Below are 18,758 nucleotides of genomic sequence, written 5' to 3' on the forward strand. Positions count from 1 at the left end.
TGAGAAAGTGTCATATAAAATAAGTAATGGTTTTTTGGGCATGTGGTATTGATAAATCAAGGTATTGTACCAATGTCTATTTACAAACTAAAAATCCCATGATAAAGTGGAGGTGCATCATCATATTTTTATTTTTTTTGTAAGTCAAAAGGATTTTATTAAGTCAAAGGAGATTTATATAGCTACATGCAATTATTCAAAATTATTATGCCCTCACTCCTGTCATATTTGTTGGCCATAAGAGAACAACAAAGTCAGGTAACAAACTGTCAGTAAAAGCTAAGTAGCCACAACCAGAATGACCAATTAAACCAAAATATACCTAATATCATAATGCAACCCACAACCATGAAGGATTAGAAGAGTTGACTAGAGCTCAATTCTTCGGTCCAGTACCAGGTGAAGAGGGAGGTTCGAAGTCACAATGGACATGTTTTTCCATGTGTGTTGGCCTTGCTTCCAAGCGTTATGGCTTCTCATATATCCTCATTTGATCCCTCTACAAGGTGGCAAAACAACCTTGCATTTGCCATTGGTTTTGTTGTAGGTCATTCACAAATCCTACGACAATGTTTCTATCATCCTGACAATCTTGGCTAAGTTGCTCCAAGACGAGAGTTACATGTCCAAGACGAAATTAAAATGCATCTAATGGTGTGGTTTAGTTCCACTTTTCCAGGTGATTAAGCAGGATTCGGGTCCAATGCTTCCCCCAAATTTTTCTCCTCCACTTGTTGCCCCCTCACACCCTCCTACACTAGTGGTGCATGGTTTGATTGATTAGACCCCATGAAACCAAAACCAAACATTGTTTACCAATGACCTACAATAGGTCACAACCAGAATGCCACGACACCACCCAATTGCACCATACCCACTATGACGATTCACAACACCGTCCCAATTTAATCTTTGTGCATTGATTTGTGACGAGGTCAGCCACCAACAGGGCTTCCCCCAAAGACAATGAATAAACCCCAACCCATGGGCCCTACCCTTAACCACAACTAGACATCAAACCCCGCTAAATCTCCCAAATGGACACCCAACAACTCATAGAACACCGAAATCCCTATATTAACCACCCCTAAATTTGCAACAAACAACTAAATTTCTGGAACTTCCACCCACAACCCTGGGGGTCCTCACAGCCAGCAACAATGGTGGATAGGATCAAACCTCTAAAGATACTACCCAAACTAATATTAAATGCTCTTAAGTCCCCTTTCCTAGCAAGATACGCAAAATGAAGACCAACTACACTAGAAGAGACAAACTCATTGCATTTTCTGTAATTATATTAAAAAACTATGTTATAGATCAAGGAAACCTTACCAATGTCCTGAACATAGGTTTTCATGTCGATTTCTACCAACAAAACACCATGCGGAGAATCCACAATGCTGGAATTTTCTTTGGCTTATAGAAGGTACTATGACTAAATCCCCTTATCCCTGAATCCCAAATTCGCTACCTCTGAGCCTTCCTTCCAAATTCACCACTGCTCTAGCCTTGTGGTACAACATGTTTGTCCTCCACATCAGGTTTCCATACCTATTTTAGCTCAAAAATAATGCTAACATGCATCGACATAACAGAGCCTACTCCCCCCATCCGACCACCCCTACTAGAATGTCAAAAACTAACTACGCATCTGAATGAATTACTCTTATACACCATGAACATTCTCTAGGAAGTTCTCCCCTCACTTAAATACATGTTGTACTATCTCCATGATTCAAATGAATGTGTCTGTTAGGTTGGTGGGGTGGTAAGCCCCCACATCAATCCCAACGTTACCTTGGGATGCCGATCCCGTCATTCATTGTTTGATTCAAAATTATTATTTAACTGTGTTATTGAGTTGTCATTTATTTAAGATGGTTAGTGGGATGTAAGCTCAAGGTTGGAGTCTTGACTGCCCTAGTTGGACAACATATCAGTTTCTCTATTCCTAGATCTTCACGAGTGAGTCGTTATTACTTAAGGGAAAGATAATATTAGGCTCTACATCCAGGCCACCATGAGCTCTAGAAATGAGTTGTTGACTACCTTGGAGACCATATATCCATTGATAAGCTTCTATATTGCATTTATGACCAATTGTGAATCCCCATCTACCTGAAGCTGAGTAAGCCCCACTTCTATAGCTATTTACAATCCTCTTTCTAGTGTTGTGAATTCAACTACATTGTTTCTAGTGTAACCAGAATGTGTTGCATAGAAACGTAAGGTGTTTCCTTGATCATCATTAGATATTCCCCCATACCCTGTTGGTCTTAGGTTTCATTTGGAGGCCTGGCCAAAATTTATCTTAATAAAACCCTCTCGGGGAAGGGAGAAACTTGTTAGAGAAGATCAAGAGGAATTGGGGTAATGTGTCATACTTGAAGCCACCAAATCTTAGGAAACCTCTATCTCTCTTAATATCCTTTCTTCCTCCTCATTTTCTTTTCAATCCTATGCATCCCATCGTTTTGACAGAATTGTTTATGTTAATTTTTTCTTCGTGATTTTCCATACAAAGTCCCCTGACATCCTTTCATTGTTAAATATGATTGTGTTTTATTCCTTCCACACATTCCAAAGGAGGAAGCCCAAGACCAATATCCATGTCCTATTGACAACCATATTCTTAAAGAGAGATACCATACATGATTCCAAGGGTTCCCACAAGCTATTAGGAGTGTGATCTTGATGGCCAAATAAGGATGACACCTTACTCAATAAATATTCGACAAATATATAGGTATTCAACAAATATTTTTTTATTTCCTCTTGTTGTTTTCAGAGGGGAAACCAGGATGGGCCTATGAAAACATTTTTTGAAAGATGGTCCAATTTACAATTCATTTCCATCTAATAAGCCATAGGAAATGTGTAACATTTTGCCATAATTTGGTACCAATATCTTCATCCATTGAGGTTCTTTAGGTAACTATGAATAGCCCGCCAAAATCCCATAGGTCTCGTTCATGGTGAACATCCCTTTCAGTTTGCAGCCCCATCTTAATTTAGTAGAATCCCACTCAATGTGAATTTTCCTTTCTCTAAGGCACTAATCTAAGATTGACCAATCCTGTAAAGCTTGATCTTCGTCCCAAGTGTCCACCATTCTCCATTCCCTCCATCGAGATTGAAAGTTGATTTATTTCCAAAAGTAAGCCACTCGAACATTTCCATGAGAAATGGTGACTCTTTAAGTGACCTGAGCTCCTCTTTATTCTCTATGCGCAGAAGTTTTTTCAAAGATTCTTCCAAGAAATAGTTTTTCTACCATTTCTAATCCCCTAGAACAAAAGGTTCAGAATAAGGAATTTTTTCTCCTATGTTAGGTTCCTTATAGAAGACCCAGAAAGGACATTTGTTTTCTTACGTTTTCCACTTGAGCGTTGACTAGGCTATATTTCCTATCACAAATTCATTTCGATATCTGTAAACCTTATTAGATCCATCTCCACCAAATTTTGGCCCCAATTACTTTGTTGAGCATCCCTGGGTGTATCAAGCCAAGTCCTTATCCCCATTTAGGTAGAAAAACCTTCACCAAAGAAACCAATGTCCATTTCTTAGTATGTGGGGGCCCTTACCAAAACTTCCTACCAACACGAAGTTCTGAGTGAGTTCATGACCAATGGAATAACTAGGTATTTCACTGGTAGGGTGCCCAGCTGAAATCCAAAGTTTCTGGACATGTTTCTTTGAACCATCCTACTAGTATTGATACATTACATCCTAGGCTTCTCCCATTAATCATAGCACCTAAAACATCCAATAAATCTGAAAGGATGATATCCACCATTCTTGTCTCCTATAGTGTTGTTTCTCCAAACAAAATGATACCATCAACAAATTGTTGATGTGTAATGGCCATATCTTGGCCCATATATATATATATATATATATATATATATCTATATATATATATATATATATATATATATATATATATATATATATATATATATATATTCCTTTATGATGTCCTTGATTAACTATCGTCTTGATGTATAACCCTAGCCCATCTGGAGTTATGGTAAATAAAAAAGGGGATAATGGATCCCCCTATCAAATACCTTCAAATGCTCTGAATGTATTAGTGGGTAAACCATTCAACAATATGAAAAATAAAGGCATGGATATGAGGCATCTGATCCATCTAATTTATTGGGGTGGGGTGGGGAACCAAAATCTACCAAGATACTAAGAAAATATTTCCAATTTAATCTATCATATGCCTTAGATAGGTCTAGATTAACTACCAGTCCATTTTTTTTACTCTTTTCGAGTATTAGTGGACTACTTCATGTGTTGTGACAATACCATCAAGAATTTGTTGTCCCTCCACAAACCCCATTTTCTCAAGGGAAATATGTTTTAACAAGGTCATAAGTCCTTTAACAATGACCATTGAGATTAACTTTTACACTATGTTACATAGGGCTATAGGTTGAAATCTACTTGGAACACTCAAGTTAATGGTTTTAGGAATGAGGGCAACAAAAGTAGCATCCTAACAAGACCATAACTATTGGAGATTGCCTTGATTCCTCTTCAGAGGCATGTACTTCTTTACCAATAAAATGCCAGCAAACTTTGAATAAATATGTTGCCAAAACATTTGGACCTCATGCTTTGTCGCTGGGTATTTCTTTTACATCTTTTGCCACCTCAGCGAATGATATTTCCTCATAGGAGCGATGTTTTTTTCTAGGTTAATCAATTTCGGAATGTGTTTGGTAACCCTAGTGATGTCTTATTCTCTGTCCTAATCACTTTCTTCAATAGATCCTGATAGAAATATATCAATTCTTCCTTCATTTCCTCATATTCAACCAACCTATTGCCTTCTCTTGAGGTTAGGGAAAAAATTGGTTGTCATATTGGTGCTTAATTATTGTTTTATGAAAAAACTTGGCATTTCTTCACCCGCCCTCAACCACTTGATTCTAAATTTTTTTCTCCATAAAATTTCCTCTTGTTTGCAATACTGCTCCAGGTCATGAATTAATTGTCCCTCCTCCTTGACCAAGCTTTCAAATATGCTTTCTCTTATAATAGCAAGTCATATCTCTTTCGTGTTCGCTTCTAGTTTCTGCTTCTCAGTATGAACGTCCTTGAATTCTATCTAGTTCTATTGTTTTATTATTAATTTTAATAGCTTCATCTTTAGTTGGAATGTTTGAATCTAATTTTTCCCTTGTATTAAAATTTCCTACTTACAACCTTCCATCTTTTCCAAATGATTAGGGTTTTGTAACTATAAACTTTCGAATTTGAATGGCCTATTGTATGGTGTCATTTTTAGATATATCCAGTAGTGTTTGCCTGTTATCTAACCCTATGCTTGGTAGAATGGTTGCCTCCATAGAAAAACATCTACCAAACAGTTCTTCAGAAAGGAAGAACCGGTCAATACGATAAGCCAGCTGATGTCGATCACCATGTAGTTATTTCGGGTGTGTATACCATTTACAGTATCAATATTTGTGACCTTGAAGTCTTAGATCACTCATTGAAAGAGCTATGTCTTTAATTCCAATGACCTGATTCCTTGTTTTTTCTCCTCCAAGATTTGTATTATGTTAAAATCGTCGCTATGATACAATACTCATCCTAATGATTCAATCTCATATTCCACAAGTTGTTCAAGAAGCCCTCATTTTTACTAGGTACAAAGGGTCCATATACTGTCGTCAAACAAACTATCTCTCCTACTCCTGAGTATTGGAAATACCTTGAGAGGATAGTGAGGTATGTAACCAAGTCCTGGAAAACCACAAATCTTGGATCTCATACCACCATTATTCCTCCCATGTTGCCTCATGCATAAATAACCATTGATTTACTTCCTCTCCAACATTTACCCATAATTTCAGCTAATTTCATTCTCAAAACTTTTGTCTCTTGTAATATTACTCTCTTTGGCTTCTCCTTCTCAAGTCTTGTCTTTTGGTACATATTCTTACCATTACTGTTGAGGCCCCATATATGTTAGGAGACAAATTTCATTGGGAAACAGATCTAGATTGGAGGAAATACTCTGAGATCTTATTAACCTGCCCCTAGTTTAGAAAAAACGTGTTGGCCTCCTTGAGCACCTCTCTGGTATTTCTCTCACCTTTCCTACTTTATTCTATCATTACTCATTCTTTAACTCAATGAAGTTGTAATGAACCTTTCTTAAAGGAGTTGGAACCCTTTGGATCCCCTTCCAAATTTTGATTACACCATCAAAATTGCCCATAAAGATGGAGGAAGTGTTGACTTTTCTCCACGGGTATTTCTTGAGCTTCTTCTCTGGCCCATGTTTAGAGGACTTCCACCATTGTTCTCTTATCTTTGCTCAAATTATCCTATCGATACTCTGCTTCCAAGATTGTACTCGTGTTGGAAATATATTCTTTGAGATCTGGGTTATTCAAGGGATCCTCCGTAGGTTTCCATTTAGGATTTCTCTTATCTCTCATATTCTCTCCCTCCTCCTCCACCTCCATTGGGTGATCCTCTTGTTTACCTTCTGTCTCCACCTCCACACTAGAGTTGTTGACCTGTTAAAGTGCCATATAAGAATTAGCTCTATGATTGACATGTTTCTTCCCTTTAGATTTATCCTATGATGGATTCATTATTTCATTACAGTCGGGCCTTCCTTTCTTGTTGACCACTTCTTGAAATCCATTTGTTGTCTCTTTCAGCTTATTCTCTTGATTTTCCACAAGGGTTAATGGGCAGTCCCATATCAAATTCCCATACTCATGCCATCACCTACATTTGAAATGTACATGCTCGTAATCTAATGGTTGGGTCCATATCTCATCATAGTACTCAAGATATAGTTATTTAGGAAGAGTTTTTGAGATATTCATATAAACATAAATTCTGGCATATGATGCATTACTCCTACTTGTTGTGATCTTTCATATTTTCACAAAATCCCCAATAGAATTTCCAAGGCCCTCGAGAATGTCGGGTTCCAAGAAATCTTTAGGAAGAGAGGAGTTGTACCCATACCAGGGCTGCAAGGAACTACTCCTTCTCTAGATTATAACATTCCTCCTAGTTATTCATGAGATTTTGGACTATTTTCGAAAATCCTTCTTTGATCTTCTAGACTTAAGAAGAGAATAGTGAAAAAACCTTTGGCCCTCAATCTTAGTTGTTTTAGTCCTTTTTGTCTCCACTTTATTTGGATGCACTTCGCAATATACTTTTCTCTAGGCTAAATTCACATGAATTTGTAGATCAACACATGATATTTCACAAAATTTTGTGATTTCTCCAGTCCATTATTGAGGATGAAAAACTTCGGGTTTTTATATGCCTTTAATAGGCATCTCCCTTTCAATCAGGATTGCCGTTGTGCATGCAGAATGGGTGTTTCTTCCTTTCCTTTGCTTCCTTCAGGAGAACCTATAGTTCCTCACTTTGTTATGAGATCCGGTAACTACATTACGATAGGAGGGGGTTCACCCCTTTTCAAGGGACTACTCATTTAGCCAATCAGGATAATATTTTCAATGGAAATTACCCAGATCTAAATTTCCATAGTCATGATTCAACTTCTAACCCATAATATTCATAAAATTCTGCAAAATCTTAGCACAACGGTAATTTAATCATAGCATTTTGAATCGCCATAATTAATAACCTTATTACATGATTTTAGAAATTTATAAATGTTTAACTTATATATTGATTTTTTTATAGTTAATAATAATAATAATTTTAAACAAAGTCATAATTTAGATGTGTAATTTTTATGATTTTTTTAATTTTAATAGGTGAGATGTATGATGAAGTGTTTTGATGCTTATTATGAAGTGATGTCGATCGACATTTACTAGCCATTTTATTTCCATAATTTAATTAGTTTTTTACAAATTTTTATTTAGTATGGGTTTTTTACTCATTAAAAAACTAAAACAAATGAGTGAATATAAAGCTTTAAAAACATGAATAAATAATTCATATAACTTTATGCAGATTTAAATTCTCCCTTGAAATGAAACTAGAAATGTAAATGTATCATTCGTATTGAAATTCTCTCTGGTAATGAGATGGTATATATAGATAGATATATATATATATATATATATATATATATATATATAAAATGTATCATTCGTATTGAATTCTCTTTGGTAATGAGATGGTATATATATATATATATATATATAAATAATATGAGATCATATATATACTCCCTCCTGTATTTGTGTGAAACTAAAGTAAAATCGTAAAAGGCTTTCACAGTTATTATTTTTTAAAGTAATTTATCTTTCAAGATAATTAGAACGATGTAATTATTTTGTTAAAATTCATATAAGTTTGTATATCATTTATCTTAGAAACCTATGTTAAAAGAGATAAAATATATAATAATACTAAATTGATTACTATGGCATAGAAAATAAGTTTTTGTTCATCCCAATAATGCTAACATTGTATCAAAACATACCAACCATCTATAGATATATTGGGTTTTATTTTTGAAAGAAAATAAAATAGAGTCATTTTTCCACTGTTAAGTAGTGGCTGGAAATGTGGATGTTAGATATGTTATGTTTTGATAATGTTTTTATAAAATCATGTAGAATTTATTATCATGTTCATGTGTAATTCTTAAAATTAAGAAGAATTAATTTATAGCTGATTTTTTTCGTTTCTAATAAGAGATATTTGGAGCAATAGAGACAAATGGGATAGCCCAAAACACATTAAGAATTTTCAATAAATATTCTTTTACTAGGATGAAAAAGGAGTTAAAAAAACTAATTGAAAAACCATCTAGCCCTAGGGATTTATTTATGTTTAGGGACCATATTGTGTCAATGACTTCATTCTCCTCAATAGTCTTAGTGAGCTATTGATTTTCTATGTTAGAAACCATTGAATGGAGACAAACTAGGAGGTTTATTTCTTTCTCAAAATCGTATACTTTGCCTTCAGTGTAGAGAGCATGAAAGTGAAGAAACACTTCATGTTTAACCTAAAGGAAAGATGGTATTTTGGATTTTCCCTTAAGAATAATTTCTCTAAATTGATTCTGCATGTATCTGCACTTTACTTGTTTGTGGATAAATGATGTATTATGATCCATTGCATTTAACCAAGTACTATGTCATTTAACCCTCCAATATTACTCTTCCTATCTATTTATTTTATGGATCTATCCAGCTCGCTCATTTTCCTTCACAATATGCCACTCCTTCACACTCTCAGCATCCATCATGTGGTGATCATTTTCCAACTGCTTGATAACCTATTTCTTTTGTTTCCTTAGAGGTTTGTAATTATTTCATACCGAAGATTTGAGGGCCCGCTTAACAGATCGCAAATTGATCTCCCACGCAAAGGTGGGTATCCATGCTGGAGTTAACCATCCTAGTTTAATTAGATTGAAAACACCATCTTCCTATATCCATCCCAGATTGTATCTAAATGCAACCAATCCTAGATATTCTAGGGGGTCTACTGCAACCCAATTACGGATGATTTTAGTCCCATTGAGCTAAAATTGTAGGTACACACTCAATTGCCTTGGTCAACCAATTATTATGTAGGAGCAAAAAATCCAATCACGCTACTATGTGGCTTTCTTAGGTTCTTTGATTGGACCATTCATATTTTTCTTATTTTAGAACAATGTATATAAGGTCTCATTCAGTCACTAGATTCTCCATTCATTCTCAAAATAGGCCTCTGACTACATTACCCCTGCGCTTCTCTAAGGAATATAGGACTATATTGAAGTATCCCCCTAGTTCTATATGGATTGCATTTTGTTTCTCTTAAACTAATTAACGAGTCCCAAAACTAACATTTCCCATTGTAATTTATAGAAGAGTAAACATTCACTATGGGAAATTTTTCTTTGTATGATTCTTCTCCAACAAAACTACAACCCACTATCTTGTTTTATCACTATATATTAGCTTGAATTGGGAATCTAACCAAAAGGTTGCCAATCCAGTAGATGCCCCTTGTGAACTTTCGACCACATAGGGAATTCTCTCCAAAACTTTCTTAAGACTTTTAGGACCTCATTTTCTCCAAATTTGGTTTCTTGTAAAAGAAGGATCTATGGATTTTCTAATTTTACTAAATCTTTTACAGACTATAAGGAAATTTCATTTGGATTTGGGGGCATTGGGCTTACCTCCTGAATTAACGCTCCCTTTTTCTCTATTTTCTGCAGATTGAAAGGCTTATGTGATTTTCGGCTGACTACCCATATTTTTATTGTTCTCCACCTCTACCTCTATTTCGTCATTTTTTGAGTCTCTTCCTCCCTTCTTAGAGTTTCTTGACTCAAGGTTGGTTTTCTCATCTCTCCAACTAATTTTATTTCTTCCATTCCTTGTCATGACTTTACCTTCTCTCAAAAACGTATTCTTTTGTTCCAAAGTCATTTCTTTGACCTCCTGCCCCTGGTTTTCTGGATTGTTTTGATCACTGTTTTGTGGCTAAGGTTACTCCTTTTTTGGTGTGTTCGTGGCCTCTATGGGACTATTTCATAGATTTATCCTTCCTCCTCCTCCATGGTTTCCTCATCTTCCTATTGTGCTTCACATTCCTTCATGGGAGCTTCTTGCTTGGTCTCCTTGCATTTGCACATCCTCTAAGGGGATTGTTAATATTGTTGCTTCATTTCTACTTTATCTTAGAGGTTTTTAACTTGATGTTTATTTCCATCTATTGGTGCCTTTTCATAATTCTACCATTTTTCTTCTTGAGATGAGACTGCAACTTCGCCCTTTCTAGATTAGGATTTCTTGCAATCCCTTTTCAAATTTCCATACTCATGAAAAATACTACATTTGAATGGGAGCTTCTCATAGTCCAGGACCTATCGATGGCTCCATTCCCCTTATTTCTTTTTTTGTGTAAGTCAGCTTGTTATATTAAAAAAGAGGAAAATATAGTACAAAATGTCTGCACTTGCAGACAGAGGGCCACCAGACTACAGGCCTATCTTCATAATTGACCAAAAGAGATAACCATACTAACATAAGCACACCACGCAGGGTGGCATAGTCATAGAGCTTAACAAAAAGACAAACAGCTAAACATCTGCCTAAATAAGGCAGCAGGTAGACGACAAAAGCGACAGACCAACTAACCAGCATAATGGAAGGGAACATAAAGCATCAGCCGAAAGAACACAGATACCAGCCGCAGTAGAAACAACCCCTTTACATCTTGAGCACAACATAATTCCTGGATGTCTCCGGAGCTGGTTCAGACATTGAGATGCCTGCCTGCGCAGGCTTGGGATGAGTGCCTTGATAATCTCCTGCCGGTTCATCCTTCTGGTTTTCGGCTTGCCTTGTATCTTGTCCAATAGTTTTCCTTAAGAGTTTGATTAGCACCGTGAGCTTCTTGGTAATGCTATCGACCTGTTGTTCCAGCGCACTAACCTTGAACTCCAGGCTCTCTAAGATCGCAATGTGTTCCTCAGTCTTAGCCTCTGAGATGTGCTGGACTTTTCGCAATTTCTCCACGTAATTGCCCTGCATGCTTAAGGCTTGAGCTAGTAGTGTTTTCATTCTCCAGCTTTCTGCTTGAGTCCTGACAAACTGGGTGGCCCGCGTGGTGACAGTTCCGGGGTCTTGAAGCAAATCCACTTCCTCTACTATTTCTTGCTCTAACAGCTTCTTTTCTTCCTCATGGACCATGGCTTCCAGGTCAATGATCTTTCGCTTGTTCTTTTGCGAAGTGCATGTTTCATACATTTCTCTAGCCACCTTGAGATCTTTGTTAGCAGAAGCGTTACGAATTCCTTCCCCTACCATGATCGTGCCTACACTCACGGTATAGTTCTGGGTGCTTTCTGTAGAATAGATGGGCTCTAGCCTACTACATGATAAAACAATGCTTTTTCCCTTGCCTTTGGTGGATGTTAAATAGAGGTTGCCTGGGATGTTACCGGCTGAAGACCGCCTGTCTCTTTGCAACTTGCATGTCATATCATAATTACTTCTGCGTGATGGCGAATTGTTTGGGTAGTTTCTCATATTCTTTCCCTTACGGTCACCTTTTCTCTCCTGCTTCAGTTCCTGCCAAGTGTCCCCCTCCTTGACCTGGCCTCGGCGGCACATATCCTTATTCATCATATCTGATACTATATCCTCTTGCTCCTGCTCATGCCATAACTGTGCCGAACTAGCATGTCCTTCTTTCCCCTGCCAATCTTTAATGGTTCCTGCAATGCCAGAATGTCTCATCATAGTATGATGTCATTATATTCTTCCCCCTAATCAATCTCAATTGTCGTCACCCAGATCTTGCCTGGAGAGCTGGGTGCACTTTTCTTTTAATTCTGGGCAGTCTACATTCTGCCAACAGCTGTCCCACTTGGTGTTTGCGCGCACGATTCCATAGTTTACCAGGTGGTCCACAACCATATTAGCTTTCCGTCGCACAGCCTGAAAAATCAGACCTTTCATTTCTCCCAGCATTCCTGCGATGTTGTCTGTAACCTTGGCAAGTCTCCAATGTTTAGTAACCTTACTTGCTTTCGCTCCCCCGTAGAGCTTCCTTGCCGCTGTTATTGCCAACTCTGAGTCTCCCTCAACCACCGCGGCGCCAACCTGTGCATCTCTGAGAATTATGAGTCCTTGTTCCATGGCAGCAAACTCCATCTCGTTATTAGTTCCTTCCCCCAAGGCTTTACTGTAGATGTGAAGAATTTCCCCTACATTGTTCCTTATGATGCCTCTGATGCCCGCCAAACCTGGATTGCCTCTGGACGCTCCGTCGAAATTCAGTTTGAGAAAGCCTGCAGGAGGACGCCTCCAGCCAATTGACGCGATACTTGGTTTCTGCTCGCAGTTCGTGGTGCCCATACTTCTGCCGTTATCCAATTTGATGGCTTTTAAAATGTGTAAGTCTCTAACCGAAGCTTGGTTATCGGGTTCTACTCTGCACTTTACAAGGATTAATTGTGTTATATTTTGGGTTATAGTGTCTAGCGAATGTTCTATATCTCTGTATTCATTCTGAAAGATTCTTCTATTCCGTTCCTTCCAGATGGTCCAGGTTATAAATTCTAGCAAGGTTTTCCATATGCTATTAATTCTTATATTATTTGAATACCCGCTCTATCAATTCATGATGGTGTCCTAGATAGAGTCCCTGGTTCTATCTGTCTTTTGCATAATGTTTTCCGCCCATTTCCATAGGTGACAAGCCCAGTCGCAAGTGTTGAAGAGATGGTTCATTGTTTCTTCAGCCAAATTGCACATGGGGCATCTAGATGGGCCATTAAACACTTTTTTGCGAAGATTCTCCCAAGTGAGGGTTTTCCTTCGCATCAGGAGCCATAGCAAGGTTTTAATCTTAGGCCAAAATAGAGTATCCCAGACCTTATTGCTCCATTGAATCACATCCATTTGCTCTTTATTTTCGAGATGCTCCCTGGCTTCCTTGAGCATAAAATTACCACTCCCTTTCATGCCCCATCTTAGCTGGTCTTTTTCTTCAGCTTTCCTTATCTTCCTTTTGTTTAGTTGGTTGAGCAGATCTCTTATATTGTTGTTTTCCTCATTTGATCTTTCTGTGTCGTTGATCAACCAATCTCTCCATTCCTAGTCCCTGCTGCTGTGATTCCAGTATTGATGGACAGTGTATCTTCCCCTGTCCTAACACTGTCTCTGAAGGCCTGCTAACTCTGGTCTTTCAAGCTTCGGGAGTTGTTGCCAAGCATCTTCCCAAAATAAAGTTGTTTCCCCATTTCGGATTTCCCAAAAGCTGTGATCCTGCATAATGTCGTGATTCCTTCTTGCTAAATTCCATATGGGAGACCCTTCAGGAACCTCCTGCAGCCTTATTAATTCCTGAATGTTGCACTCTGGGGTATATTTTTCCTTCCAGTGTCTGGCCCATGGAAGATTGGGTTCCTTCAACCATCTCCACCAGAGCTTGGCTCCACAGATCATGTTGATAGTGGAAGGATCCACTAGATTTAAGCCCCATAATTCTTTCGATTTGCAAAGTGTGTTCCAGGAAACAAGCACCCATTTTTTTTTACCGCATTGGAATTCCAGACCAAGGATCTCTGGATTGCCCTCATCTGCTGTAGGATTCCTTTTTGGGCAGGGATAATAGAGAGCAAGTACTGCGGAATGGCTTGCAATACTGCTTTGGTGAGGACTAATCTTCCAGCGAAATTGAGGGCCCTGTGGGTCTAGTGCTGACATCTCTTCTCCATTTTAGCCCGGATTTTCTCCGAATGTATCTTTTGCCAAGGTTTGTCCGTCAGAGGGGCCCCCAGATACTTAGAGGGTAGGCTACCTCTTCGAAAGCCTAGAATACTATATAGATGCTTCTGAATAGCCAAATGAGTATTGAAGAAAAAAATAGTGGACTTTGAAAGATTAATTTCCATACCTGAGTCCTTACTGAAGAGATTTAGTATTTTCTTTAATGCCATGGCTTCTTTCACAGTTGGCGTCCCATGCAGCATTGTGTCATCCACAAATTACTGGTGAGTTGTCGCTGGTATGGCATGAAGGGTCTGTAGTCCTTTGATTTTTCCTTCATTCTTTACTTTGTGGATGAGTCTGCTCAGACCTTCCATAAGGATTACAAAAAAGAAAGGAGACAGAGGGTCTCCTTGCCTGATGCCTCGGGAGGGAGAGAAAGGGTCGGAGGGGGAGCTGTTTACAAGGATAGAAAATTTAATGGATTTAATCAAGGTGAGAATCCATTTAGTCCACTGTTTATCAAAGCCAAAAGCGTTTAGTATGGCTTCAAGGTAGTTCCAATTGACCTTATCATAGGCTTTAGACAGATCTAGCTGCATCAACATCCCTGCTATTTTCCTAGTCTAAAGAGTATGAACCATTTCCTGGGCTAGTAGAATATTATCCAAAATTTGTCTCCCTTAAACATACCCCGACTGCTCTTCCAAGATGAGGCCAGGAAGAATGGGTTTCAATCTGTTGGCTATAACTTTAGATATGATTTTATATATCACATTACATAAGGCTATAGGTCTAAATTTCTCTGGAGAGTTGGCCTCTTCTTCCTTTGGAATTAGAGTGAGGAAGGTGGAATTTAGCGATTTAAGGATAGAGCAGGAGCATCCGAAATCTTCTACTACTTCCCATATTTCAGTCTTAACAAAGCTCCAACAGGCTTTATAAAAATTGATGGTGAAACCATCAGGCCTCGGTGCCTTGTCATTCGACATGCTTCTAACCTCTTCTTCAACCTCATCCAATGAGATTTCCCTAATAAGAGCTAGGTTTTGCTCATTGGTAATAGTTTTAGGAATGGCCTGAGTTAGTTCCTCAATAGCTTTAGTTCTATCTGCTTGCGGCTCCTGGGCTATATGATTAAAGTGCTTTGTGATCAGTGTTGTTATTTCTTGGTGACTTTGTAGAGTTTCCCCTTTTTCATTGTTGAGACAAAGTATTTTATGTGCCCCTCTGTAATCTAGCGCAGACCTGTGGAAGAACTTGGTGTTCTATTCCCCTTCCTTTAGCCATTGTATCCTGGATTTTTGTTTCCATAAGGTATCTTCCTATTGACAGCGTAGTTGCCACTGTTGCATCAGGACTTTTTCCTGTTCTGTTGAGTCCTCGTTGTTGTGCCCATTAGCCCATTCTTTGTGAATATGTTCTAACTTTCCCTCTATGATGGTTTTCTCCTTGAAAATGTTCTCAAACTCAGTTTCATTCCATTCTTTAATTTTGTTTTTGATGTTTCTTAATTTGCTTTGAAGTTTAAACATTCTGGTTCCTCTGATGTCCATTGGTTCATGCCACCATTTCTCCACTAGTTGAATGAAATTAGGGTGATTGAACCAGAACTTCTCAAATCTGAAAGGCTTATTTCTGGGGGTTCCTTGGATGGCCGCTACCAAAGAGATTGGCCAATGATACGATCCTCCACTAGGAAGGATGTCGGATTCCACTATTATTTCTTCAAGTAGTATGATTTCAGAAATAAGAAATCATCTAAACGAGAGGCTATCTACTTCTCGCCTCCTCTCCTATTATTCCATGTGAAAGTTCCACTTTTTGGCTGGATGTCCACTAGTTTGGCAGAATCAATGAATTCAGCGAAGAGCTCAGCATCCTTATTGAGTTTTCTGATCCCTCCTTTCTTTTCCAAAAGAGAGGTTATCATATCAATATCTCCACCCATGATGATTTTCGAGCTAGGATATCTGAGCTTTAGACTTAAAAGAGAGCGGAGAAAAGAGAATTTATCTTCTAGCTTTTGAGGTCCATAAACATTTGTGTATAAGTAAGTTTCAGAATTACCTATCATTTGAGTTTCCATGGCTATGAACAATCTTGTAGCTTCTGTCAAGAGGATATTTATCACCCGAGAGTCCCAAAGAGTTACTAAACCTCCTTCCCAACCTTAACTGGAGACTTCCATAAATTCTATGTATTTACCAAGCCTTTTGCTGATATTCACCATGTTGTTGTTAGCACACTTGGTTTCCTGTATGAACATGATATCCGGTTTCTCTTTTTGGAATTTTCTCTTTAGGAGTCTTTGTTTCGCTTGGCTATTAAGCCCTCTTGCATTCCACGATATAACTTTCATTTTTAACTAGACAGATTATTGGTAAGACGGGAAAGCATTCAAAGCCTTCATCTTGCCAGAGTTTAACATTAAAATACCCAGTTCCTGCAATACTTCACTGTTTGTTCTTCGGCCTCTCTTCCTTCTCTGTTTCGAGTTGGTTTAATTGCATAAAAGGCTCTTTGAATGGCTGCCTATTCCCTTTGCTATGCCTAATTTCCTATTTTGCCTGTCCAACTCCGCCTTTTGCCTTGCAATGAATAGATCATTCATCTTTCTAATCTCTTCTTCCAGAATGTTTTCTATTCCTTGAGTTTTCCAGTTTTCTGCCATGACTGGTAAGTTCACTCCTTCCTGCTCTAGAACCTCATTTAGCTCCATCTCCTCACTACCACCATCACTGGTTAGCATATCTGCATCTTCATCTGGCTCTCCTATTGGCTCCTGCATTTGGACTACTGCTCTGAGGGGATGTTCCTCCCCTTCTTTGGTTTTATGGCCTGTCATTTCTTTGTTCCCTTCATTAGTATTTGATTCCTTATTTTGTTCTTCTGAATCTGTATCTGTCTCTAAGATTTCAAAGGCGTTACTGGTGTTGCCTTGTGCTGCCCCTATTCTGTTCATTCTTTTTCTGTTAGCCCTTTGTCTTGCTTTTGGCTTTATGAAGGCATCCCTGCTCTTTACTGCTTGCTCTTGCTTAGGTTCTTCCCCTGTTTTGTTTAATGGACATTCTCTTACTAAATGTCCATGTTCGTGACATTTTCTGCAGCGGAAGGGGATTTGCTCATAGTCAATGGCTTGAAAATAGTCTTCATCCCTGTACTCCAGCCACAATCCTTCGTGTAAAGCTCCTGATACATCCATCTCCACACAAATTCTCGCGCAGGAAGTGTATCTTCTTTGCATCGTTGCTTCCGAGGCTTTGATGAAAGTTCCTAGTCGATCCCCTATTTGCTTTAGTGCCGACAAGCCCCAGTAGTCTATTGGAAGGGAGAAAAGACGGATCCACACTGGGACCTGTGTGAAGGTCTCTCTTTCTGGCACGAAGTTGGGTTTCCAGGGTCTCATGTAGAGACCAGCTGAAGCGAAGAAGTAAGGACCCCCATCAAATACTCTATCCTTATCCTCTAAATTCGTAAAAACAACAGTAAAAAAACCTTTCGCTCCTAAGTGTAGTTTAACATCACCTTTGGGTTTCCATTGCTGCTTGATCCACTGACATAGCGCTCTTTCTGTTGGCCACAGTCCCATGAACTTGCAGATTACTGCATGTTCCGACATATGTTCTCTATAGGCTTGTATCTCCGGATCTGTGATCACCACTCTTAGAGATTCTGCTCTTTTTGGTTTGCATGCTCCTCGTGTTGCTTTGTTATTGCTGGGGTTTGGTACGGTTTCTTTCTCCTCTTCATCTCTTGATTGATTCCCTTCCTCTCGTTCCCCCTCTTCCTCTGTTTGTTTATCTTTATGGGCTATGTGTCTTTGCCCTGTATCTTCCTTCCTTCCGCTGTCCTCCTTTCCATTGCTTTCTTTTTCTTTCATTTTTGGGTTACTGGTTGTCTCTCTGTGCACCCTTTGTTTCTTCTCTTTGCTTGTTCCGCTATCTTGCTTAAGCTTTCCATATCCTGTTATCTTTACTCCCTCCTGCGCTGCTTGTTTTTGCATGACTATTTGTTTGAAGGATGGGGTCCCAATGGACCCCCCGTTTACCATTTGTCGGGTCAATCCTTGTCCTCTCCTGAGCAGTTCCACTATTCTGACCATGTGCGCGTCCAGATCCAATCCTGGTTCTGCAGGTTTGAAGCACTAAACCCTAAACCTCGAGCCAGCTCCTGCTAAACCCTAAACCTTCAGTGCTCCAAAATGTAACGTTGGAATAAGTCATCATATCATTACAAAGATGTATTTTCATATTCTTTCAAAGCAGTCCCTCCATTCCCCTTGTTTCAAGTTGATCTCAAAGGTTAACTCTTTTTCTAAATCGACTTTTACACAATTTTTTTAATAAGAGAACTAGTAACCTTTTGGCTTAGCTTGATATAAATATTTTTCCAGTCCATTCGTGATTTCTTTTAGGTGGTCATCACTCTAACAAGAGAGTGAAAATCTAGGGATTTTTATTGAGACCAAGACTAAATTAAATACATTTCCATTGAGGTCGAAACCTAATGACCGCGAGTTCAGATCCATTCCTTTGGCACCAAGAAGAT

The sequence above is a fragment of the Pinus tabuliformis genome, chromosome 3_1, assembly GCF_031772625.1.
Source record: "Pinus tabuliformis cultivar Carrire ecotype Pingquan chromosome 3_1, CPIR1, whole genome shotgun sequence".
Lineage (NCBI taxonomy): Eukaryota > Viridiplantae > Streptophyta > Pinopsida > Pinales > Pinaceae > Pinus > Pinus tabuliformis.